This window comes from Ursus americanus, chromosome 4 (assembly GCF_024610735.1).
Source record: "Ursus americanus isolate L20-20 chromosome 4, mUrsAme1.1.p, whole genome shotgun sequence".
In the NCBI taxonomy this organism is placed as follows: Eukaryota; Metazoa; Chordata; class Mammalia; order Carnivora; family Ursidae; genus Ursus; species Ursus americanus.
This window is the reverse complement of record NC_142130.1, coordinates 77,047,592-77,073,077: the sequence shown is the minus strand read 5'-3', so window position 1 is coordinate 77,073,077 and position 25,486 is coordinate 77,047,592. Positions and strand designations below refer to the sequence as shown.

General features: G+C 36.7%; 1 long non-coding RNA gene and 1 pseudogene across 1 annotated transcript in view; one reads left to right on the top strand and one right to left on the bottom strand.

The window, feature by feature from the left end:
- The window catches only part of LOC148110276 (uncharacterized), a 31,006-nt gene extending 9,744 nt beyond the window's left edge, over positions 1-21,262 (top strand). Inside the window, exons 2-3 of the long non-coding RNA XR_015724105.1 lie at positions 19,836-19,898; positions 20,018-21,262. This is a non-coding gene — a long non-coding RNA (uncharacterized LOC148110276). The remainder of the gene's footprint in view (positions 1-19,835; positions 19,899-20,017) is intronic.
- LOC123784351 (acyl-CoA-binding protein pseudogene) lies at positions 3,179-3,432 on the bottom strand (annotated as a pseudogene).
- Positions 21,263-25,486: the final 4,224 nt, after the last annotated feature.

Sequence of the window (25,486 nt, the reverse complement as noted above, 5' to 3'; positions counted from 1 at the left end):
CTTATTCAATTCATTCATTTCTTATCAAAGTATTTTATCTGATTTCTACTTTTCTTGTCTTATAATCATCTAAATCAAACCATTTTTTAACAAAAAGGCCAGTTTTATTTCTAAGAGGTGATCTGCCATAAGAAGTTAAAATAATGCTTTCAAAAAAAACTCTGTTATCAATTGGATGATTTAATATAAAAAAATAATGTACAAAGGTAGAGAAGGGCAGAGTGCTGTGGGCGTCCGTTAGGATGGGCTGGCTTCCAGGTGAGGTGGGCAGTTAGGATGAGAAGAGATGAAACTATATGCTACACATACATTAAGGAAAGGAGAACATTAACTATCTAAAACCAAAGAGGAGAAGGTATACTTGGGGAAATGACAGGAATTCAATATCTCTTGAATATGGAGCACAGGAGATGGTCGCAGAAAGAAGGCAAAAGTAGAACAAGGATATGTTTACTTGGAATATCAAAGTTTGAGTTTTTTCCTAAAAATGAAAACATTGAAAGAATTTGAAGCCAAGTGGTAATAATCAGTGTTTTACTTCAGATATTATATAATGGCTACAATAAAAAAATAAAATAAAATAAAATAAAATAAAATAAAATAAAATAAAATAAAATAAAATAAAATAAAAATGGATTGGGGGAAACAAATGTGAAAATTCAGAAACTAGACAGGAAGTATTGTGGAAATACAGGTGATAAAAGATTATGGTTTGAAGCAGGGTAGTAACACTGGGAATGAAGAAGCAGCACACGGTAGGAGAGAGCTCGCTGTAAGCCACTGCTAACAAAAGTTCACTGAATTTTGAAATTCACTGCACATTGGAGAAATTTGTTGATTGATGTTTTTGACATTGAAGGCAAAGTCTATCCGGCTAAACTGTCTGTTCTATAAATGTTTTTTGTTGCCCAGGCCCAAGATTTGATCTACACTTTGGAAAAGACAGAAAAAAACACCTTCAGCAATTTTTAATTTGATTTCCTTAGACAAGGTATCAATAAAGAGAAACAAATGAGTTAAATAATTTTTCCCTCAAGTAAGAAAAACGGTAGGATAAGGGACAGGCAGATTAGATGCAAATTTAAGGTTTGCTTCTTTTATCCTCTCAGAGAGTCCCATACAGTCTCAGGCTTGGGAAGGGCTTTAAAGCACATCCTTTTCGTTCCCATATTTGATACGAGGATTACTTTTAAAGCTTCTCTTATGAAGGTCACATAACCTGGTGCTTCTCAAATTTCAGTGTGTATACAAATGACCTGAGGATCTTGTTAAAATGCAGGTTCCAATTTCATAGTTCTTGGGAGGAACATTTTCAGTAAGTTTTAATACAAAATTCTGCATTTTAGTAATTTTCCAGGTGTTGCTGATATTCTTGTTTGTAAGCTATTTTTGAGTACCAAGAATCTAGCTTATACTTGAAAACAATTCCTAGTTAAACCTAGTTCATTGCTAATCGCAACATTATGGCAATATAAGAGACTATGGTTGTGTCTAGAACTTAGGTTAAATGAAAAGACTGTCTCTATCTTTTATTATACAGTGTGCTGAACTACTCAGAGAGCCCACTAAACATCAAATTTTCCCTCCGAAGTGAGGGGTCGATGGTACCCTTTCCTTCTGTAAAACTCCTTGAACTAATTTGGGGTAACTGATTGCTGTACGTAACTCTCTGTACCTTTTAGTTAATTAACTGACCAAAATAAGCATCATTCAGTTTAGTTTAAAAGTGCTCATAAAATAAGCAAGTTTCTTCACTCACCTTTACATATTTTACAATCAATAAAAACACAGATGTTTACGGTAGCATCACTTTACATGCAGAAAAGCTGCTCCCATTGTTAAACTAAGTTAGAAATGAAGGTCAAATCACAGTGTATGATTTTTATAAACAACTCACAGAATCACTAGTGAGTCTGAACAGTTTCACTTTGAATATAATTTTCATTTAAGAAGCTCGCTTTTTTTTTTTTTTTTTTTTTTACTTATGTCTGGTATGGTTTTGAAAAATAAGAAACCATAAGACAAATATTAAACTTGTTTCTGGCCACAATTTTAAGATAAAATATTTGATTTAGCAATAATATGTGAATTATTACCAGTGTTGAGGTCATGAATACGAATGATCTGGAAGAGTCCCACATGACACACAGTCCATTTTGGAAGAGTGAGAAAATTACTAGCCATGTCATTTGAGAAATATTCATGCCATTAAGTGGATTTTTGGTGTATTTGTTTTATACTTAAAGTTTACTAACTGATCATTTATAAACTTTATAACATTTTTTTCGTCTATTCTTTGTTCATGCTTCCTATTTAGCTATGCAAGGGAATCAAAGACACATGAATGAGCATAATATTGGTTTTTTTTTAAATTATCTGTCCATTTGCAATGAGGATTCTGGTTTTTCTATTATTATGAAATTATTGGTTTGATAGAAGTAATACGTAATGACTTTAAGTCAGAAAGTGACAATTTAGATTTCCTAATAGAACATTTTTGCTTGGACAAATGGTTTTAAAGAAAAGACTAATAAAAACAAAACAATAGAAAAAGTATTTTTTTCATTGACTTTGCATTTCAAGACATATCTAAAATTTCTTGTTGCCATTAAATAAGCATTATCAGAAAAATACACGTTTATATTACATTATAAAATATATATTAAATATAAATATTATATTATTAAAGTTGACATATTTAATTTCCAAGTAACCAATTTACTAACATTAATACTAACATCGATTTAGTAAGCAGAGGACTATTAACTCACATGAAATAACTAAATCCATCTATACAGCTAAAATGCATGTAAAAGTCAACATTCTCACCATATTGTTTTCTCACACAAATCTTCAGTGGCAAAAAACTCATCTTTTATGAAATAAGTAATATTCTTTTCTAATTTGATGTCTCACTGAGGTAACACCTAGAATTAATTAATTGACTAATTAATTATTTAAAGTAACAAATGTACTTCTAATTGATGTACGGACAAAAACTACTCAGCGCAGGTCAGTAACTATGGCAGCCCCTACTCTGTTGGAGCCATGTCCTGTACCGTCTTCAGGACCTAGGTTAACAGGCTATTTGCACTATGTCATGTCATCCACGGTATTAGAAAAACAAGGTCTTTGATCAGTTAGATGAAATGCACTGCCGGCAGCCAAATCCAGTCCGTTATAGTCCATATTTTTTCTTTAGTTTTTCTACTTTGTTGGCATCAGCTTTCATGGCATCTTCCTTGGAATCACTTGGCCTTGCCTTTGAGATCCAACAGCCCAGGCCGTTCTGTGTTTACGTCACCCACAGTTGCTTGTTTGTAGCGGCTGTAGGTGAACAACATCTCTCCACCTGCTGGCTTGGTCTTGAGGTGCTTAACATCCTCAGCAGCTTTGTCAAACTCAGCCTGAGACATGCTGGCGGGGTTGTGAGGATTCGGGAGAGCCTGCGGAGGCAGCGAAGAGCAGGAAACAGTGGCCTAGAACTATAATTTTAAAGAGGAGAATCACTGGTCTCCTCAGTCTGCAGCTCTCTTACATAGATGTTGAAGCATGGGATATATTGATTCCAGATAGCCTTCTACTGAAAAAAAAAAAAAAATTGGGTGCTTGCTCCAGGAGCACACGTAATTTTAAGAAAATTTTCCTTGGTAGGAGCCAAATGTTAATTTTTGAATGATGTGTTTTTATCTTTCTTTCTCTTCAGAACTCTATTTATGAAAAGCACCGTAAAAAAAAAGAAAGCACTTTCATAAACTCACAAAATTATCCAGATTATCTATTTTGTATTGTCTAAGTTTATGATAGACTTGTTTAATTCTTAATTTTACTTTGTCTTAGTAGACTTGATGCTGATATAGTCATCTGATACAACTGTAGCATTATTAACATTTTGCCTCAAATAAAAATGCATCCAGACTTAGATAAGGAGAGATTTTATTTAAAAAGACTAATACAATAGTGAGTAATGTTCGAAGATCAGAAATCTGCAAGTGCATGAAAATCAGACTGAAAAAGGCTTTTCTTTTATAGAGGTAAGCAGAACTTAGCCAAAACTTTTAAGGGTAAGTTGGACAAGCAAGGGGGGATGAATAAAAGAGCATGAACGGATGCCATCTAACAGGAAATGTGTCTGCGGAATCACCTGACTTGGGGATCAGCTGCTGAAAAGGACATACTCTGCATCTCAGTTCTTGTCCTGGGCTGGAGACAGGCCAGAGTTCAGGGGACTGTGGGGAAGAGAGAAACCTGAATAAAGTGTGGTCAAGACAAAGCAGAGGGGGGGCGCCTGGGTGGCACAGCGGTTAAGCGTCTGCCTTCGGCTCAGGGCGTGATCCCAGCATTACGGGATCGAGCCCCACATCAGGCTCCTCTGCTATGAGCCTGCTTCTTCCTCTCCCATTCCCCCTGCTTGTGCTCCCTCTCTTGCTGGCTGTCTCTATCTCTGTCGAATAAATAAATAAAACCTTAAAAAAAAAAAAAAAGACAAAGCAGAGGGTAAGAAATGGGCAATTGGCAATTCTTGCTCAGGAACGATAACACTATACTGTACAGGTGTGTATGTGTGTGTTGGTGGGGGATGGTAAGTGCCTGAATTGGTGGCCCATGATTTCACCTTGCTGGTGGTAAGCTAATTCAGTGAGGGTGTATAGAGTTGTGCTGGTGGAGAAAGATATTTGGTCTTTGTCTTCATTCCTGGCTCCTAAAAACAGAGTTCCTAAAAACCTTGAAATTTCCTTCTTGGTAAGAGTGATAGAGTCTTTTGTTCTAAGGAGGCAGCTCTTGGTGAGTAGGCCCCTAGATAGCCCATTTAGGATGGGGCTTCTCACCAGAAAGACACTTTGATTAAAAGCTTGGAAATTTTGGCTTCAATTCCCAAATCTTGAGGAGGAAAGAGGGACTGGAGATTTGAGTTAATCACCAACAGCCAATTAAATCTCTATACCAAGCCCTGAACAACAGGGCTTGGGGAGCTCCTAGGCTGATGAACACATGGGGGGGCTGGCATTGTAGCATGCTCAGAGGGTGCAGGGAAGATCCGTGCCACCAACCCTTGCTTCCATCTTGGCTGTTCCTCAGTTGTAACCTTTATAAGAAAAATCATCAAATGTAAGTAAAGTGTTTTCCTGAGTTCTGTAAATCATTCTAGCAAATATTAAATCAGGAGGGGGCTGTGGAAACCTCCAGGTTTATAGCCTGTCCCATCAGAAGTTTGCATGGCTTGGGACTTGCAATTGGTATCTGATGGGGACAATCTTGTGGGATTGAGCCCCTTTAACATGTGGGCTCTGATGCTAACTCCAGGTAAACATGGTCAGAATTGAATTGAATTGTTAGGACACCCTCTCCTGGTGTCAGAGAAGTAGCTGGTGTGAGAAAGAAAACCTTTCAATAATATAAGATCAAGGATTCAGTCCGTATTAAAGTTAGACAGTTTAGCCCTTTTTTTCCCAAATAATAAGTGTATCATTCATCCCGGCCCTTACATAAATTCTACTGGTTGTAAGAGGGACTGAATGAAAAGGTGTTTAAAATTGTTTAAAGGTATTCTCACCACTGAGAAAATACTTTAAGCACAAGTTTTACGGATAGGCCAGTGGTTTTAAATTTGCATATGAAGGACAGCATATTATTTTCACCTTTCAAGTACTTGGAGACTATTACCATATCTTTAGACAACTGATGCTTAACTAAACAATGCATTCTCAGTTCCTGCAATCTTTCTTCATAACTCAGTGAGTTGATTCCATTAATTATTTCTGCTCTTCTCAGAACTCTTTCCAAATCCCTGTGTGTGTCCGATATTAAGGTAAATAAAGCAGAAAGAAACAAATCTGGTGTCCTCAGAGTCACAAACTTCAGGTAATAGATTCATTCATATCCTTGACTCAGGAAGCCACACTCGTCCATCGGTGGTGATTGGCAACTTCATGGTTTTCAACTGGGGTGCAGCCCAGCTCTCCGTAGATGTGAGGCAAAAAGTACCGCTCCTGTGGGCTCAGCTCCACTTTCAGGAAAATCCAAATCCTCTCCTTCGGTGACACATGGAAGGAGCTGTTGTTTCAGATCAGTCTTAAAAAGACAGTCTTGCTGTCAATACCCCAAAACCAATGACCCCAACTTCTCTTTTCATGACTGTTTTCTCGCTTTTTCTAATCTAAAGAACTAGGCTCTAACTCTGCCCTGTAATTTTATGACTGGACCTCAAGCCCTTGTATTTATGCTTCTGTTCCTCAACATCAAGGCTTTTTCCCCCAACAAACAAACAAACAAACAAACACTATGTACCTACTAAGCACCAGGCAGTGTAGGACCTTCTATACATACATAATTTCATTTAGTCTCATAGCAAAAATATGGTGTATATATTATTTTCCCACTTTTTTTCTGGAGAAATTAAAAGAATTAACAACTGTGATGAACAACTATTTTAGTGGTTGCTCTAGATCTGAATTGTCCAACAAAGTAGCAACTAGGCACATATAGCCATTTATTCTTTTATTTTTATTTTTTAGAATTTTTTAGAGAGATGCAGAGAGAGAGAGAGAGAGCAGGGGAGGGGCAGAGCGAGGGGGAGGGAGAGCGTGGAGCCTGACATAGGGCCTGATCTAAACACCCTGAGATCATGAATGAGCTGCGATCAAGAGTTGGTCACTTAACTGGCTGAGCCACGCAGTGCCCCAAAATATCCTATTTTTGGAAATATTACACATTTTTTCCTGAGTTATTCACTTCAAATTACTTTTCTTTATCATAAGTTTTAAACATCCTTACTGAGACGTAGTTCACGTATCACACAATTCACCCGCATATAGTATACAATACAATGGTTTTTAATATGTTCACAGAGTTGTGTAACCTTGATCACAATTTAAATTTAGAACATTTAATCAATCTAAAGAGAAATCTTAGATCTATTAGTAGGTACTCCCCCTGTACTCCCCATACAACCTTAGACAATAATCTATATTCTGTCTCTAGAGACTTGTCTATTCCTGACATTTCATATAAATGGAATCATATAATATGTGGCCTTTTGTGAGAAGCTTCTTTCTCCTATAAATTTTTCAAGTTTTATTCATGTCATAGCATGTAATAGTAGTTAATTCCTTTTTAGCAATATTTAGTAATTATCTACCTATCATCAATATTTGCTTATCCATTCATCAATTGATGATGGGTATTTATTTTTCCACTTTTTGGTCATTATTAATAATGCTGTCATGAAGAGTTGCATATAAGTTTTGGGGTTTTGGGGGGGACATGTTTTATTTCCCTTATATATTTATATATTTATCCTCATGCCAGTACACACTGTCTTGATGACTGTAGCTATGTAGTTAAGAAATCCTTCAACTTTGCCCCTTTTTTTTTTTCAAGATTGTTTTGACTCTTTTACATTTTCATATGGATTCCAGGATCAGCCTGTCAATTTTTGTACACACACACACACAGACACACATAAACACACATACACAAATCTAGCTTGGGTTTTAATTGGAACTATATTGAGTCTGTAGATCATTTTTGTTTTTTGTGGGGGTTTTTTTGCTAAAGATTTATTTATTTGAGAGAGTGGGAGAGCACTCAAGTGTGGGGGAGGGGGAGAAGCAGAGGGAGAGAATCTCAAGCAGACTCCCTGCTGAGCTGGGAGCCTGACATGGGCTCAGTCTCATGACCCATGAGATCATGACCTTAGCTGAAACCAAGAGTCAGATGTTTAACCAACTGAGCCACCCAGGTGTCCCTGTAGATCATTTTTGAAAGTACTGCTATCTTAAGATTATTAAATCTCCTGATTCAAAAATATTGGATGCTTTTCAATTAATTCATATTGCTTTAATTTTACAATAAAATTGGTTAATTTTATTTCTAGATTGTTCATTACAAGTGTATGGAAATAGAATTAAATTTTGTAGATTGATATTCTATCCTGAAAACTTGCTGAACTCATTTATTAGTTCTAATACTTTTTAAATGGATGCTTCAAAAATTTGTATATATAAGATCATGTCATTTAAAATCACAGGGGTGGATATATCTCATTCATGACCTTAAAGGAAATCCAATTTTCAACCAATAAAGATGATTCAGCTCTGCAATTTTATAAATGACTTTACCAAATTTCCTTATTTTCCTAATATGTTCAGTGATTTTATTATGAAAACCATTGGATTTGTAAATTGATTTTTCTGATTCTATTGAGATGACTGTCCTTTACTCTATTAATATGATATATATCACATCAATTGACTTTTTTTAATGTTGAACCAACCTTGTACTCCAAGGATAAATCTCACTTGTTTAAGTTGTATAATCTTTTTTATATTTTTCTGAATTTCATTTATATTTTGTTGAGGATTTTTATCTCACAAGGAATATTGATCTCCTAATGTCCTCGTCTAGTTTTGGTTTTAGGATAAGATTGGCCTCAAAGAATATGATAGGAAGTGTTTCACCTTTTATTTTTTCAATATTTTATGAAGAGTTAGTATTAATTATACCATAAATATTTGGTAGAACTCATTAGGAAAGCCATCTGGACCCAAGCTTTTCTTTGTGAGAAATTTAAAAATCATTAATTCATTTTGCTTTATGGTATATTCATATATTTTTTAATTCTTCTGGAATAAGTTTATTACTTTGTGCTATTTTCTCTTTTTTCCCAAGATTGTTTTGACTCTTCTACAAGACTTTGTTAATGTCTTCTAAGTTATCTAACTACTTGACATACAGTTGCCCGTAGTATTCTCTTACGTTCTTTCATTTCTGCGAGATCTGTAGTCTGTAGTTATGTGCCCTGTTTCATCACTGGTTTGAGTAATTTGAGTCTTTTTCTTTCTTGGTCATCATACATAAAGTTTGTTGAATGTGCTAATCTTTTCAAAAAATGACTTGATTTCACTGAATTTCACTATTATTTTTCTATTCCAAATTGGACTGATTTCCATGATAATGCTAATTATTCTTTTCTTTCTTGTTTTGAGTTCAGTCTCTTCTTTGATTTCCTAATTAAAGTGAAATATTTGGCTATTGATTTAACATCCGTCTTCCTTTTTTTAGATAAGTGTTGGCAGCTGTAAGTTTCCTTCTTGACATTTTTCTGCCCAAACCCACAAATTTGGTATGTTGGGGGTTTGTTTTATTTATCTAAAATTATTTTCTAATTTTCTCTTATAATTTATTGTTTGACTCATTGGTTACTGTGGAATATGGTGTTTAATGTCCTTTTTATATAATCATATATGCTTTAAAGAAGGGAAGAAAAGAAAGAACAATATCTATTTACAGCATTTATTAAACCAGTATTTTCATTTACCTTTTTTCCATTTCTTTGTGTGTATTTGAGTTCTCATCTAGTGTCATTTCCTTCTCAACATAAATTTGTTGTCACTTGCCCCTTCTGTGCTCTGTCAAATAAATATGTTTCTAAATGTTATAAGCCCAACAATATGATTTTATACACTTTAATGCAGTTGTTTTTTAAAATATGTCAAGGAAAAAAAAAGGAAGTTCTGCTAGTAAGAGATGCTTTAAGCTGTTATTTATTTATTTAGGATTATTTTTATTTCAACTTTTTGAAGGATAGCTTTGTTAGTTATGAGATTTTTGGTAGACTTTTTTTTTTTTTTTTTTTTTTGAATCTTCTTCAGCACTTTGAATACCATTCTACTGCCTTGTGGGGTCATTGTTTCTTATGAGAAGTCAGCTATTAGTTATACCAGGGTTTCCTTGTGATGAGTCATTTTCTCTTCCCACTTTCCAGATTTTCTCTTTGATTTTCAACAATTTGACTATGATGTGTAGATCTCTTTGAATTAATCATACTTGAAGTATGTTGAGATTTTTGGATTTGTAGATTGATATTATTTTCAGATTTCAGAAATTTTTCAGCCATTATATCTCTGAATGTTTTTCATGACCCTTACTCTCCAAACCTGATACTTGCATTCTGCATGCGCTGCTGGGCTTAAGGGTGTTTTGTATTTCTCTGAGGTTCTGTTCATTTTCATTCTTTTTTCTTTTTCTTGTCATATTATATAATCATTATTACTCTATCTCAATGTCGGTGATTCTTTTCCTGTCAGCTGAAATTTACTGTCGAGTCCTGCTAGCACATTTTTATTCTAGTTACTATAATTTTCAACTTCAGACTTTAATTTGGTTCTTATTTATAATATCACTTTCCTGATATTCTTTGGTGAGATAGTTGTTAGATATATGTACCTTTAGTTCTGTGAACACATTTATAGCAGCTGCTTTGAAGTCTTTGTCTAACAAGTCCAACGTGGGGGTTCTTCAAAAGCACTTTTTCTGCCTGATTTCTGTTTTGTTTCATTTTGTTTTTCTTTCTATTTATGTGTCATGCTTTTTAGTTTCCTTGTCTGTCTCAATTTTTTATGAAAAACTGTCTCCCCAGAGCGGGGGCAGGGGAAGTCTGAACTGTGTTGTTATTGTTTCCTTGGTCATGTTTTTTTTTGTTTTAGCAACCTGGCTGAACTGTATTTGTGGAGTCTATTCCCCCATAGTGTGCAGCTTATAATGACTCTTGTTAATGTTTTTCCTTTATTTTATTTTTTAGTCTTCCGGTCTTTTAGGGGTCACACCTAGGTCAATTAAGCCACTTTTTGATCAAAGATTGCGCTTAAATATTCTTAGCCAGATAGATTTGTATCCTTCACTGTTTTTACTGTTGGATATGTGTCTGACATAGAGGCTTCTATCACAGTTTAAGGAGTTTATGATTTTGTCCCATGTTCACCTAGCAACTAATAGTTCAGGTTTTTCCTGAGTATTCCTGAGAGGGCACAGCCTAAGGCATACACATAGTCTTGCACTCTGCCAGCTAGGGGTGTGATTTTATTTTTAAGCCTGGCTTCCTAAGATGTGCCCCTGAGTCAGAGTAGCTTATTGTTCAGCCAAATGTTTTGTCAGAACTGTACTTAACGTTCTTTGTGCCAGTGAGGATTCTGCCCTTTATTGGTGAGATTTTTTCTGTGGTTTGGGAATGTCTTCAAATCTACCCCATATCCTGTTCTGATTGTTCCCAAGCTGGTACAACCTACACACACACAATATTCCCAAACCCCACGGGTGACTGTGATTTCAAAGAGGGCTCTTCAAAGCTGTCTTTTCTCCTGGTTCTGTGCTGAATTTCTGGTCTCCCTGCCATGTCACTTGACACTACTAGTATCATGTGCTATCAGTGTGCTTTTAATTGCTTCCCTTTAAGGCCTTCATAGTTTTTGGCAACAATGTGAGACATGGAATTCCTTGAGATCTGTTCCAGTTAAAGTCAGTCTCTTCAGGCAGAGCTGCGGAGCTCGAAGTCATTATGACCTGCCTCTGTCCCTGATCAGAATCTTTGCAGTTCTGCACGGAAGCTGGAGGTGAGCCAAGGGCCCACTTCCATTAGAATGGCATTCCAGCTCTGTGAGCTGGCACTGCAGGTAGTTGGCAGCCCCTGCTCTTCTTGGCCGTCCCTTTCCTGCATGGAAGCTCTGCCCTATGAGCAAACTGGAGATGAGGCAATTATGCCCAGTAGTTTTGGTCTATCATATCTGGAGTGGAGTCTGCATGCTACAATTAGAGCTTGAGTAGGGTTAACCAGCCTCAATCTTCTCAGTACGTCTGTTTCGAATGGAGCTCTATAAAATAGGACTAATGATGAGAAAAGCCAGCTGCCTACTTCTTCTGAGGTGAACCCACAGCCCTCAGATGGAGTTGGAGTGAAGAGCCCAATCTTTATGGCTGTACCCTCCTGGGGTAGAACACCAAAAGAAGAGTTTCTATACATGGAGCTGGAAGTAGGGAAACACAGTAGGTCTTGGCTCAAATGTCACAGCTTTCTGCTGTTTTTTTATTGAGCTTTAATAGACTTTCCTAAGTAAGTGTTTTTCCATTTGCTTTATGCTCTTCAGACAATTTCCAGAGACCTTAAATGGTTGGCATTTTGTTGTTGTTACTGTTCTTTTATAATTTTCTCTAGTTAAAAGGTGGTTTTGTGGGGGGTAGGGTTCACTGCATTACTCACTCTGCCATTCCCCAAGTGCCACTCCCTTAATCATAATTCATTGCATTGATTCTGTAGGGGCCAAGGACAGGACAAGATGGGCCACTTCCGCATGAAGATTATTTTGAGTTAAAAAGTAATCACCACCCAGCAGGTTCAGCAAAAGCACTAGCTCTTCACCTCCACCCTCAACTGCCTAAAAAGAATTTAGAGAAACTGCTCCGAGAGAGCTAACACCAAAGATAACTACATATGGACTAGGTATGGTAGAAAATCATTTACTCTTTTTCATCTGCCTGTGAATTACATTCCTTCCCTTTGAAGTCTTAAGCCTCCTGCCCCCTTTCTCCTTAGTTCAAAATGACGTATATACGTCATTTTGCCTGTCTTTGGCATTTCTGTGTCTGTGTGGATTCCCTATACGTATACTATTGAATTTGATTTTCTCCTGTTTCTTCTGTCTCATGTCAATTTTATTTTTAGTCAGGTTAAAAGGACCCTTGAAGGGGAGAGGAATTCTTACTCCCTTAAAATCTCTTATTACCAAACAGTTCTTTAAACACATTGAAATTTATTTTTCATTTAAATTTTATGTTGAACTGACTTAAAAGAAACTTTAAGCTATCAAAAATGTGATGGTGGGATATTACTAAATACATTTAAGATTTCGTCTACCAAAAATTAAGAATATGTAAGGCATAAATCTTTAAATACACATTTCACAGAGCTTTATATTTTCTTCAGGGTTCTTTTGAAACATTTAACATCTCATCTCTTTTTTTCATTTTTACTTTGGCGAAGTATATAATTTTCCAACTCTATTGATAAAATATACTGAAATATTTTTTCCTGCAATCGTTATGAAAAGTCAAGAATTTGTAAAGGCACAATAGGTCATAGTAAGAATCTGCAAAACAAAACTTTAGGCTGGTAGTAATCACTGAATTGGGTGGGATTAAAATAAAGTAGACTAAGTGTGTAATGGTTAATTTTATGTATTATATTATGCAACATATTCATAGGAAATTCCCTATGTACATTAAGAACTTATACATTTATCTGGAGCCTAGACTACTTGTGGGGACTTTTGTCACTCTTTCCTCATTCCTCTACACTGTTTCCTAATTTTTCAGTTAAATGACAGAGTTACAGAAATAAAAATGAAACAGTAATATCATCCGATCCAATTCCTCATTTTACAAAAATGAAAAACTGTGTTCTGGAAAGAAAAATCAATATAATGTGGCTTTTAATGCACATCGGAAACCTGGATGTCTCAAACTCCTCCACAATGAATGTTCTACTATCTGCAGGCAGCTGTTCTCAAAAAAGAGCAGAAGGTGGTGGGAACTGAACTCATGCTGCCAGAATCAACACAGCATCTCCCTCGCTTACTTCCCTACACTTCCGTGGTTCTAGATGTAGTGTTTTGAAATGGAGGTAACATTCTAGAATGGGTTATTTCCACGTTGAATACTTTGTGTTCACATCTTCTGAACACCTCCATCTATTTCTGGAAGATTATTTTTTCCTAACTTTAATTAAAGAGAGAGAAAGAGGGACACCTGAGTGGCTCAGTTGGTTGGGCGTCTGCCTTCGGCTCAGGTCATGATTTAGAGTCCTGGGATGGAGCCCTGCATTGAGTTCTGCATTGGGCTCCCTGCTCAGTGGGAGTCTACTTCTTCCTCTACCTCTCAGCCTCTCCGCCTGCTTGTTCTCTCTCTTAAATAAATGAAATCTTAAAAAAAAAAACAAAAAAACAAAAAAAAAAACCTAGAGAGAAAGCGAGAGAGAGACTGATTTTCCTAGGACATTGGTGATTCTGAATAAGAATGGCGGGCAAAGGAAGAAGTATTCATAATTGAAGGGTATCTCCCAACGGCCACAAAGTCAGTTAAAAGAGGAATTGGTAAGGGGCGCCTGGGTGGCGCAGTCGTTAAGCGTCTGCCTTAGGCTCAGGGCGTGATCCCGGCGTTGTGGGATCGGGATCGAGTCCCACATCGGGCTCCTCCGCTGGGAGCCTGCTTCTTCCTCTCCCACTCCCTCGCTGTGTTCCCTCTCTCGCTGGTTGTCTCTCTGTCAAATAAATAAAATCTTTAAAAGAAAAAAAAAACAAAACAGGAATTGGTAATGGTTACAGAGGACAAAATTCTTTAAATTGAAGCATGCTGGAATTTTACCCTAAGATAACAGTAAAAATATATCTTCCTCACAAGTTAAAATTTCTTTCCACTATTAGAAAAAAAAAGTAAAACTTTCATACAGAGAATTACTTTCGACCAGTGTTTCTAGTTCGTTTAGTGCAATTCAACAATCTGGAATAATATGTGTGTTCTACAACATTTAAAACTATTTTATCCACAAATACTTATAAACAGATTAGCTCTGACAGTGGTGCATATCATTCACTGAAAAACTTACTGCTTTTGGTATTTTTAAAGAGAAATATAAGCAAATAATCTTTAAACAATTTCCAAAGTGTGTTTGGGGCCTATCGGTGTAACATTGCGTGATGTTCTTTCCTTAAAATCTCAGTGGGAATCCTCAGTCAGTTGTTGCAATGATTAGATCTTAGTTTTGCGCATGTTGAAACACTTCAAATCAGGACAGAGGAGGAGAAGAAAGCTCTCTTAAACAGATAACTTGTATACAACAAGGCATTCTTTTGTTTATGGACTTCAGAGAGAATTCTTTGTAAGTTACACAAGTCCACACTGTGAAGAACAAAGACGGGATTTCAAAGGCTTGCCTCTTTTGTGATAGAAGAAAAAGCATTTTTCCTCTCCAGGTGAATATTTCTAAGAAAGATTAATAAGTAGGAAAAAAATCATCTTCGGAAAAGATCAGAGCTTGAGCTGTTCTGTTTGTGCTCTGTGGTTTTACACATCCTCTCAGTGAGAGTGGGCTGTGCACAGAAGAGGGTTTTGTTTTGTTTCGTTTTGTTTCAAACTTTCCATTGCCTCAAATTAATTGGCAAACTTAGCCCCATCTGACAGAGGGAAATCTGCAATTTAGTGGGCACACACATTGTATATACTCTACTTTCTGCAGATGTTCCCTAGATGCTTTCATTTTGCTGTTGAGAACATATCTTCTACTATCATTCTCTTTGACTCTTCACGAAGTCATTTTTATACTCCCATATACACATTTTCAAGCGCTTCTGAGGAAAGACTTTGTCTACACTATGTCCTTGTCGCAACAGGACTTCTCCCAGCCTCAACAATTGGACTCTGCCTTTCTTATGACCACCCACTTAGTTTCTTCTGCCTGTGAAGATTTTAAATGTTCTATCCTCAGTCATTTCATATTTCTATGTCATCTATTAAAAGTCAAGATTCTCCTGACAAATTTCTGTAACAATAATATTCTATTTCCTGCTCTTTCAGAATAATTACCAGCATGAATTGTCTCATGCCTGACATATGTACCTGTATAATGTATGTCTGTCAGGGTTGGATTTTTAAACATATATTCTCTCTGTAGAGTTTAACCTATTGTTAAGTAGGTTGCTTAGCATTTTCATTGAATTTCATTTTATAAATAATATTCATAAATAATCATGAATAGTGCTTCTGTAGACCAAGGACAATTTACAGGGTTTTGAAAGAACTTAGTTGAGTAAATAGTGCTGTGAATATATTATACAATCAGCTTATGCTCTTTTGTGTTTTTGGAAAATGGCATTGTAGGATTTCTAGGAAATTCTAAGGAATGTAACATATGGTTCCAAAAACCCTCCAATCAGAGAACTTAGAAATTTCCCAGATTCTTAATGGACTCTAAATATAAAATATTTAGAGTCAAAAATAATTTCAGGATTGGAGGTATATAGCAGCCTCATTGCTAAAAGGAAGTAGGCCAAAAAATTAACTGGACACACAAAATTAAATCACATATACAAAATTAATATGGCCAGATTATATGAAGAGTAGAAGACAAGATCTTAAGAGAAAGGTGCTGGAGTGGGGGAGCATGCACTATGCTACTTTATCTCTTCTTCCTTAAATGAACAAAATTATTTTCACAAGGTGCATCATTGATGCCCATTTTTCTCAGTGATAGGCAACTGTCTCAGCAGAAGGCATTTAAACCCGTCAAAAGAAAATGTTTGAAAACAAATCAGTATAGTAAGTAAAATATGCAAAATGCTAGATTGAAGTTCCAGGAAAAGACTTGCAAAATAAGAAACAGAGGCTGAGGAGAGGGGGGGGAACCCACAAAAAAACCAGTTTTCAAAGTCTGAGATTTATATGTATAGCCAGTTCACAAATTTACTTACGAACGCCGACGTGCAGAAAACACGTATGTTACTTAATTCTCTAAACGTTCTCTTTTATTTGCACTCTTCTCACAACAATCTTCTAGGTTAGAATAATGGGGAACATAAGTTTAGGAAAAACCAATTAAAAACTTAGTCTGTCGGATTGATTTGAACAGGATCTTGAGGTTGAAGTCAGATCTTGGAGATAATTCAGTCTTCAGGTTTTTCTGTCTTCCCCTTGCTGCTCTCACAGTTGTCATGAGAGACGAGGAAAGGTTTATAGGACTTTGAGGCATTAGGGGAAAGGGAGGCCTTTCACCTTATATCCCAGGCTAGTCCTTGGATGTATACTGTCAAATAAAAACAAATGCAGACTTCAGTGAGGACGAACTTATTAAAAACTATCTATATTGCAGTAAAGGGAGGAAGGTTATTGTGATGGGGCAGGGGCACTTGCGCAATAAGGCTGGGGATTATTGCCATATGGCAAATCTACCAGGAGATCTGTAAGTGTTACCAATGGCACCAGAAAAAAAAGCTTTCTTTTGCAGAGAGGAGTAAACAAGGCTAGGAATAACCAGGTGTGGGGAAGTGGGGTGGGTGGCCGTGTGACAGGACAGTGGATGGAGGAGGAATGTTCCCCTAAGGTCAGGCCATTCCAGGAGAGGCTGGAAAAGTGGACTTGTTCGTTATCACAATGACCAGAAGTGCGTGAAGGTTCAGAGACCTGGCGAAGGAGAAGCCTGAGTAACATCTGATCAAGTGAGAGGGCATTTTGTCCAAATTGCTCAGGGGTATAATAAATAGTTCTGTTCAGCATTCAGGAGACAAATAATGAGAATTTGGAGACTTTTCATCATAGGTAAAGCAGGGGCTACCAGTGGATCTTGTCTAAGTCATAATGGGAAGAATGATTCTTTGCAGTTAGCCATTTCGAGGACACAGAAAGGTTGGGGGAATTTCTTGACTGTTGCTGTTTTGGGGCACACAGGACTCTGGTAAAGTCAAACAGTGTCACTGTGAAGGTAGGGAAATTCCCACAGATCTAAGTCTCCAGTACGAGCTGGGTGTTCCACAATTCAACTAAATTCTGGCACTATGTACTTGGAAGTGACATTAAATTCCACAGGTTAAGGGCTTAGTCCCACAGGACTGCCCCCACCACTCTTCAAATACCAGACCCAAGTCCAGGTTGTCTCCTGTGCTTTTGACCAATTGGCAATAGACTGGAGTTTCCAAAGACTCCCTCCTTTGCTTCAATTACTTTGCTAGATCAGCTTACAGAAGTCAGGTACACATTTTACTGACTAGATCACCAGTTTATTATAAAAGAATATAATACAGGAACACCCAGATGAGAGAGATACATAGGACAGGGTATAGGGCAAAGGCACAGAGCTTCCATGTCCTCTCTGAGTACAACACTCCCCAAAATTCTACCCGTTCACCAACCGGAAAGCTCTCTGAACCTCGTCCTTTTGGGTTTTTATGCTGGTTGCATTAGATGGGCATGATTGATCAAATCATTGGCCATTGCAATTGATTTAACCTCCAGCCCATCTCCATTCCCCCAGACAAGGGGGGTAAAACTAAAAGTTGCAACCCTCTAATCACAAGGTTGGCTCCACTGGCAACTAGTCCCCATCCTTAGGTTACCTAGGTGCTTTCTAAAAGTTACCTATTTATTATTGACATAATAAAAGACACCATTATTGCTCTTACCATTTAGGAAATTCCAAGGGTTTGGGGAACTTTGCATCAGAAATTGGGACAAAGAACAAATCTATACTATTAAAAATCATATTATCACAATGTCATATTCTCACTTTGGCTCCGGGTGGTCCTCTCCCCAACAACAATGCCCAGCCACGAAGACGTACAATTTTTTTCTGTCAATTCTCAACTAAACGCACACAGCAGAAAGGACTTGAAAGGGTGCGAACTAGAGGAGCTGGCTGCCTGGCCCTGCTTATTTATACTCTTAATTCAAAACAAACAAAAATGTTGGTACTGGATCACTCCGAACAGTGACCTTTCCGAAGTCTGAAATTTGAAGTAGTAAACAGCCTCCTTGCTCACAACGGAGCCCTTCTGGCATAAGATGTACTTCCAATGCGATGTCTATCTTAGGCTAACCAGAGAGACAATAAATATGTGATTATATGGGGGAGGTGGGGAAGGCAGAGAAGAGATGAAACATTTTTCTTGCAAAAGTATTACCTACTTACTCTTAGAAAGTGTATATTTAAAAACACATAAACTAAAGGCAGGTTTGCTACATATCAGCCTTCAGGTCAAAAAAATAAAGAAATATAAATAATGTAATCAATGGACAATATTGATCAGATTAAAGGAAACAATTATTTATTATATAGCAAAAGTCAAAGGAAGTAATCAGACACTCATCTAGGAGCAGCTTTTTGGTAGTCATGCTACAGAACTTGGTGGTGACAAGGGAATTGAACCAACCCGACAACTGCTAATTAGGAAAGATTCTCTGTTGTAAAAAGCACAGGAATTGACATGGGTGGCTGAGCTTCTTTATTTGATTCTTGTGCACCCAGGAGAACTGCATGATGTAATCGGTACAAAACTTACCAGGAACTAATAGAGCTGAAAATTCAAAAGCAGAATGGAGGTGGGGGTTAGGCAACACTACAGCTCTGCTTCCAGAAAGTAGATTTAAACAGGATTAAAGAACAAGGGTTTTTTTTGTAAGTCTCATAGGATGGAGAAATTCAAGGGGGTACTGAAGGTTAAGATAAATGCTTTTAGAAAAGAAAGGAAGATTTTTTTTTATTGGTGAAATAAGTGAAAAGACAGGGAAAACTTAATGATCTGACAATGATCTGAAGGAGTTGAAAAATAAGCAAGGGTACTTCAAAAAGAAATAGATAATCTTCAAAACGTATAGATAATCAGACATGGATGACTACCCAAAAAATATCTCAAAGAAGTAAGGAAATCTTACTTCTAAGGTGATCTTTCTTCTTTCTAAAATGGTACTGGCTCTCTGCTAAAATCTTTCCATTTCGTCCGTAACATTTGTGCTCAAGTCTAGACTCCTCACTCTGGAATTCCAGATGATTCACAAGTTATTCCTCGCTAGTCTTTTCATCATCACATGTTGAAGCTCTCTGTGTTTCGCCATCTATCTCAGCGATGGCGATCTCATTTAATTTCTTCACACAGGACGTGTGCTCAGGTGGCCAGTCCCTTGGCACACGTTGTTCCCTATGGCTGTAATGACCTTCCTTCTATCCTTCATCTGCTAATTCTCTACTCATTTACTAAAATCCATCTCATGCAGTTTTCTTTGTTCTAGCTCAGCCAACAAAAGTGATATCCTTTAGACTCTTATTGGGGAATTTCATCTAATGCTCTTTGATCAGTGTACCCATCATACATAGCCATAAAAATTACCTGTTTAGTTTAGTTTCCCAGGAGCACATGAGCTCCATTAGATCAGGGTCTTCATCCTGGATCTCTCTCTCTACCCCCAGTACCTGCCTCCCTGCCTGGTATCGAGTTAACCTTTAATTTCTATTTATTAAACAGATGTTGAATGGAATGATGGGCACAGACTGTCACTGGGACTGTATGCTGTAATTTTGACTCCAGGTGAGTGAACTCGCTCTGTTCTTTTCAAACTAGTCTGGGGAAAGGGGAGGTTTGATCTACTGTCTTTCTTGAATTGTCCATTAGACGCTGCCTCAAGTGTTCTTCTTCTTCCCACATAGGCTTTTCACGTGCCTGCTTCTCAAAACCTTCACTGCCTCTCTCTTTAACCTCTGGATACACTACATAATAGGATGCTGCTCTTTCCCCAAGGGTGGTCAATGAACGAAGGCAAGTCAGACTCCTTTTTACAGCTTTTCCCCTTATACCATTATTAGAAGGATGGATCAAGCTTTATTGAATTTCTGATTAAATTAAAATTGATTACTCTGAAGAAGGGAAAAATTTTCAAATAATGTGAACTAAGACTTTTAAATATAGAGTACAAAGGAAATTATTCAGAAAAATAAACAGTTGGTGGGAAGGGGAGGGATTCTTCATAAGGCCCTTCCCAGTTCCTCACCTCACTCCCCTTTTCGGACCCATGCTTCCCTGTGACAGCATTTTCTACATTTAAAATCAACTGTGTCGATTCTCTTTGGAGAATCCCCTTCCTACCCAAAAAGTATGAACTCAGCCCAAGTTACAAACTCATCCCTCTAGGAATTCATGCACGATCTTGAGCCCTCATCTAACTGTTGGCTGAGCTGTGCACATGCTCCCTTCACTGTTCAAAGTTGGAGCTAGAGTTTGAATTTACTAATCATAAATGGCCCAAGTTCATATCCACCCCTTGTGAACATTCTTCAGTAACTTCCGTTTCACTTAGATAGTCAGATGTCTTAAGTCACCATTCTATTCTCACCTTACAGTTTTGTTTTGTTTGTTTGTTTTCCTGTTAATTCAAGAGTCTACGGACATTCTGGCCTTGTTTTTGTTCATGGAATCTGTCAAATTCCTTCCAGGCTTAGGACCCTTGAATTCCTATTTTCTCTGCCTGGAACACTTCTCTTCCTAACCTTTACACATAGTTTCTTCTCTTGTATCAGCTATCACCTCAAATACAAGCCTCTTATGAGGCTTTTCCTGAACGTCTAACCTAAAGAACTCTGTTAATTTTGTATTCTTTACTCATGGCATTTGTCATTAAACCTAAGGATCTTGCCTAAATACCTGCTTACCTGCATTGTATTCTCCCCACAACAAGAATATAAACCCCAAAGAGCAGGAAACTTGTCTCTCTTATTCGCTATTATATATCCACAGTATAGAAGATCACCTAGCGTGTTTGAGGCACAAACTAGATGAATAAATGACTAAATGAGTGGTAGATAGAGAAAATACTTAGCCATTCTCATACTCATTTTCTTTCTAGGAAGGCAGGAAGTGTAACTTTATTCTTCCAGGAACAACTGTAATAGCTCTTAAATAATAGATCACTCATAATTATTGCATTTATTATAACAACAAAGTAAGCATTATTGCCTGCTGATAGATCAATGGATAGATCTATTGTCATAAGGTTTAAAGACTATGCAGAGAATGTTTAATCAAAAGTTGTATAAGAATACTTCTGAACCAACTTTAACTGAAATTTATATAAAAAAATAATTCCTTGATAAGGAGACTGTTTTTCAATTTCAAATCTATTAAGAATAACAAGCCATTGATTGATGAAACAACTTAAAATGAAATGAACTCTAAAAGCGCTAGAACATTATTCTGTCACAACTTCAGCAATTCGAGCAGTTAATCAGCATGTATGGACCAAAGGGCACAGGGCCTCTGAACTATCAGCATACACTCTACAATATGGCCCCATTTATAACGCAAAAGTCCTATCTAGTTGAGTAAATCCAGAACTCATAAAGTAAAATTTGAGATATGTCCTCAGAACATACAAAATGAAATTTTTAGCTAGCTACTTAATCTCAAAATAACATCTCTACTTACATGGCCGCCTTTACTCACAGATACCTAGATACACAATATCACTTCTTAAGTTCCTGCATGCCACAGGTTGCTACACTCACCAAAGGAATTAATTAAAGCAAACATAACGTGAGAAGCATATCTCTTGCAATTTTTATGGAATTTTCCTGAGAACAGTTTCATGAGTCTTTCGATAGAAAAGCTGTCTGTACTGCACAGGTTTTGCTTCTATGCAAAGAGCCTCTGCCATTTCTTCTTTGCTTTGACAAAACACCTAGTGGCCTAACCACTATTCATTTTTGCTTTTTGTTGTTGTTGTTAGTAACAAAACCAGGACTTTGTATGAGGTGTCAATGTATTTAGCAAAAGTATTTCATGTTTCAAACTTCTTTTCTACTGCAGATGATTATTGAAAAATTAGGGGAAAAAATACTTTGAGGTGATTTCCAGGAGATCAGCTCATGGTATTTCCCCTTTGCTCCTTGATCCTTTCCCTCTCCTTGCTGGATTTACAACCACTTGACCTTCAGGATAGAAGGCCAAAGACTCCATTATATACTATTTAATTCGGAGGGAAGATACAGACTAACAATGATGAAATAGACACAGTGAATAAAACCTGTGTCCTCATGCTAGGATCGAGTGGCTACTCTAGCTGTGGATAATCTCTCTTTTCTTGATTTAGGTGAGAAAGAGAACAAACTGCCTTGTTTGGTTTGTTTTATTTTGAACCCACTATAATTGGGTCTTTGATTTTGATAGTCAAAAGAAAACCCTCAGTGACATATGGGCTTTATTTCCATGGACAATATGAAGTTGCCCTATGATAAAACATGAGAATAATGAAACCATGAAATCATAAAAATGAGATATAAATTATAAATAACAAAAATGAGAGAGAAGTGATAGTTGCAGATATTTATACAAGAAACCTGGACATTAAAAAAATACAACTAAAATTGGAATGTATCTTCCCTTTGAGCTTTCTGAAATTTAAGAAAACATGGAAAATGTGTTCATTGAATATTTTTTAAAGTTCCATGATCAAAAGCAAGTCCTACATCCAAAATGATACAATACTATTAATGTTAATAAGAATTTTTGTTTTATTGAATGCTAAAATATTGTGTTGACCATTTTATACTTTGCTCAATTTTCACAGTAAGCCCATGTGGTGGATTATTTTCCTATTTCCATTTTACGGTTGACAATCAGAGGATCAGAGAGGTTAAAGAGTCATTAGAGGAGGAAAAACAGTTTGTTACACCTGAAACAAAAGCGTTCATCTAAGGGTAAGATTATTATGTTAAATACAGGGTTTTCTGTTTATTTCTTGATTCCTAGGTGTGCCTACATTTCCCTATCTGAAAATGGGGACAATTCAGTCCCTATCTTTTTATACCACCATGATGATTAAAACATTTAATATAAATGAGAGGTGTGTGGTAAGCCATAATATTTTAGCTATTATTGTTTTTATTATAATTATTACTTATATCATCAGAGCTGATTTTGTCAGAGCTTACAATCCTGTTCTTTAATGGTATTCCAAGAAGTGGTTCAAAATTTTAGCAGAGAAAATCTTTTTTCATAAATAATAAAGATTTTTTTTACCTAACATATAGATCAAATCTGTTGCCATTCTTGTTTCCCCAATTACACACGTGTACATTATATATTAAGAAAAGAGATAAGAATCTAGTATTGAAGATATTTCAGAAAGATATAACTGAAATTATTAATGAAATTATTGACATTTTGAGCATAATAGTCACAGATACTTAGATAAGTTTGTTTTCTTCTCATTGCTGTGACAAGGAAAACATGTCACTGAAATAGTGGAAGGACATGAGCCAAAAATTGCAACAGGGCGTTTGCAACAAGACAAAAATGTTAGAAAGATTTCCTATCTTCTTTAGTGTGAAGAATTTTTCTCATAAATATTCCAGCTGGTCTTATACGGCTGTGGTACTAGTCCTTTCCAGCATTCTCATCTCTCCTTTTTAAATTAATTAATTAATTTTTTAAATATTTTATTTATTTGTTTGAGAGAGAGTGAGGGAGAGCACAAGCAGGGGGAGCTGCGGCAGGAGAGGAAGAAGCTGACTCCCTACTGAGCAGGGAGCTGGAAGTGGGGGCTCCATCCCAGGACCCTGGGCTCATGACCTGGGCCAAATGCAGATGCTTAACTGACTGAGCCACTCAGGTGTCCCTCATCTCTCCCTTTTTAAATGCATTTTTTACCAATATGCTTTTCAAAAAGCCATGCTTTTGAACATAAAATTGTACTCCCAAGGTTATTGAAATGTTTGTAAACACAGCAATTCATAAAATTGGATGCATAGCTTTTTTGGAAATGATTCCTGATTGTATCTCAGTGTTTATGAACCAAGAAAACCTGTAAGATTGAATAGACTGTATTCTTTATCTAGCTGATGAATTGAAGCTGACTTTGTGTGTGTGCATGTGTGTTTACTTTGACGATCATCTCTAGATCTTTACGCTCGGTATTAGCGATATACTAGGTTAAACTCTTTCACCACTGAAAAAGGTAATAACAACTCCCCAGTGTCAGTTAAGGTCAAATTTGACATATTCCACAATTGTGTGCAGTTATGGTCACACAAAATTGTACCTTAAATAGAACTGTTCAAAAATACATGTGTCCCAGTGTTCATAGCAGCATTGCCCACAATAGCTAAATTGTGGAAGGAGCCGAGATGCCCTTCAACAGATGACTGGATTAAGAAGATGTGGTCCAAATATACAATGGAATATTACTCAGCCATCAGAAAGAACCATTTCTCAACATTTGCTGCAACATGGACGGGACTGGAGGAGATTATGCTGAGTGAAATAAGTCAAGCAGAGAAAGACAATTCTCATATGGTTTCACTCATTTATGGAACATAAGAAGTAGGAAGATCGGTAGGAGAAGGAAGGGAAGAATGAAGAGGGGGTAAACAGAAGGGGGAATGAACCATGAGAGACTGTGGACTCTGGGAAACAAACTGAGGGCTTGGCGGGGGGGGGGGGTCGTTGGGATAGGCCGGCGATGGGTATTAAGGAGGGCACATATTGCATGGTGCACTGGGTATTATACACAAATAATGAATCATGGAACATTACATCAAAAACTAAGGGTATACTGTATGGTGACTAACATAACATAATAAAAAATTATTATAAAAAAATACATGTGTGTTAAAAAAAAGTCCCAAGGAATTATTTTGGCAAAGGATAATAAGAAAACTCTAATTGTTTTGTAAGATTTTGCAAGTCTCTTTTGTTTAGTGTAAAAGCAACCAGTAATATCAGTAGCAAGACTAAAACTCACCAACAGTCTCAATATAAAATAATCCATGTCTCCATGTCTTTTTATAAAAGGAAAAATTATTTAAGTACCTATTTCAAAAAGATATAGTATGGCTTTTGTGAGGCTTCCTTGAAGACATAAAACCAAAGAAATGGAGTTGTTTTCTATTCCAGGGTAGCTTATTGGCAACGGTATATATTTGTTGGTCAAAAATTTTAATCAGTTTCCACAGCTTTTTGGAAAGAGGTTGTGGATATATATGAAGCAACTTGTGGGCAAAGGGAGAAGTGAACAGTGTTGAGAGAGAAAATAAATTTTTACTAATTTCCACCATATTTAAAATGCTCTACTAAATATTATTAATCTAACCTCCCCTTACACGGCTCAAAAACATATATTAAAC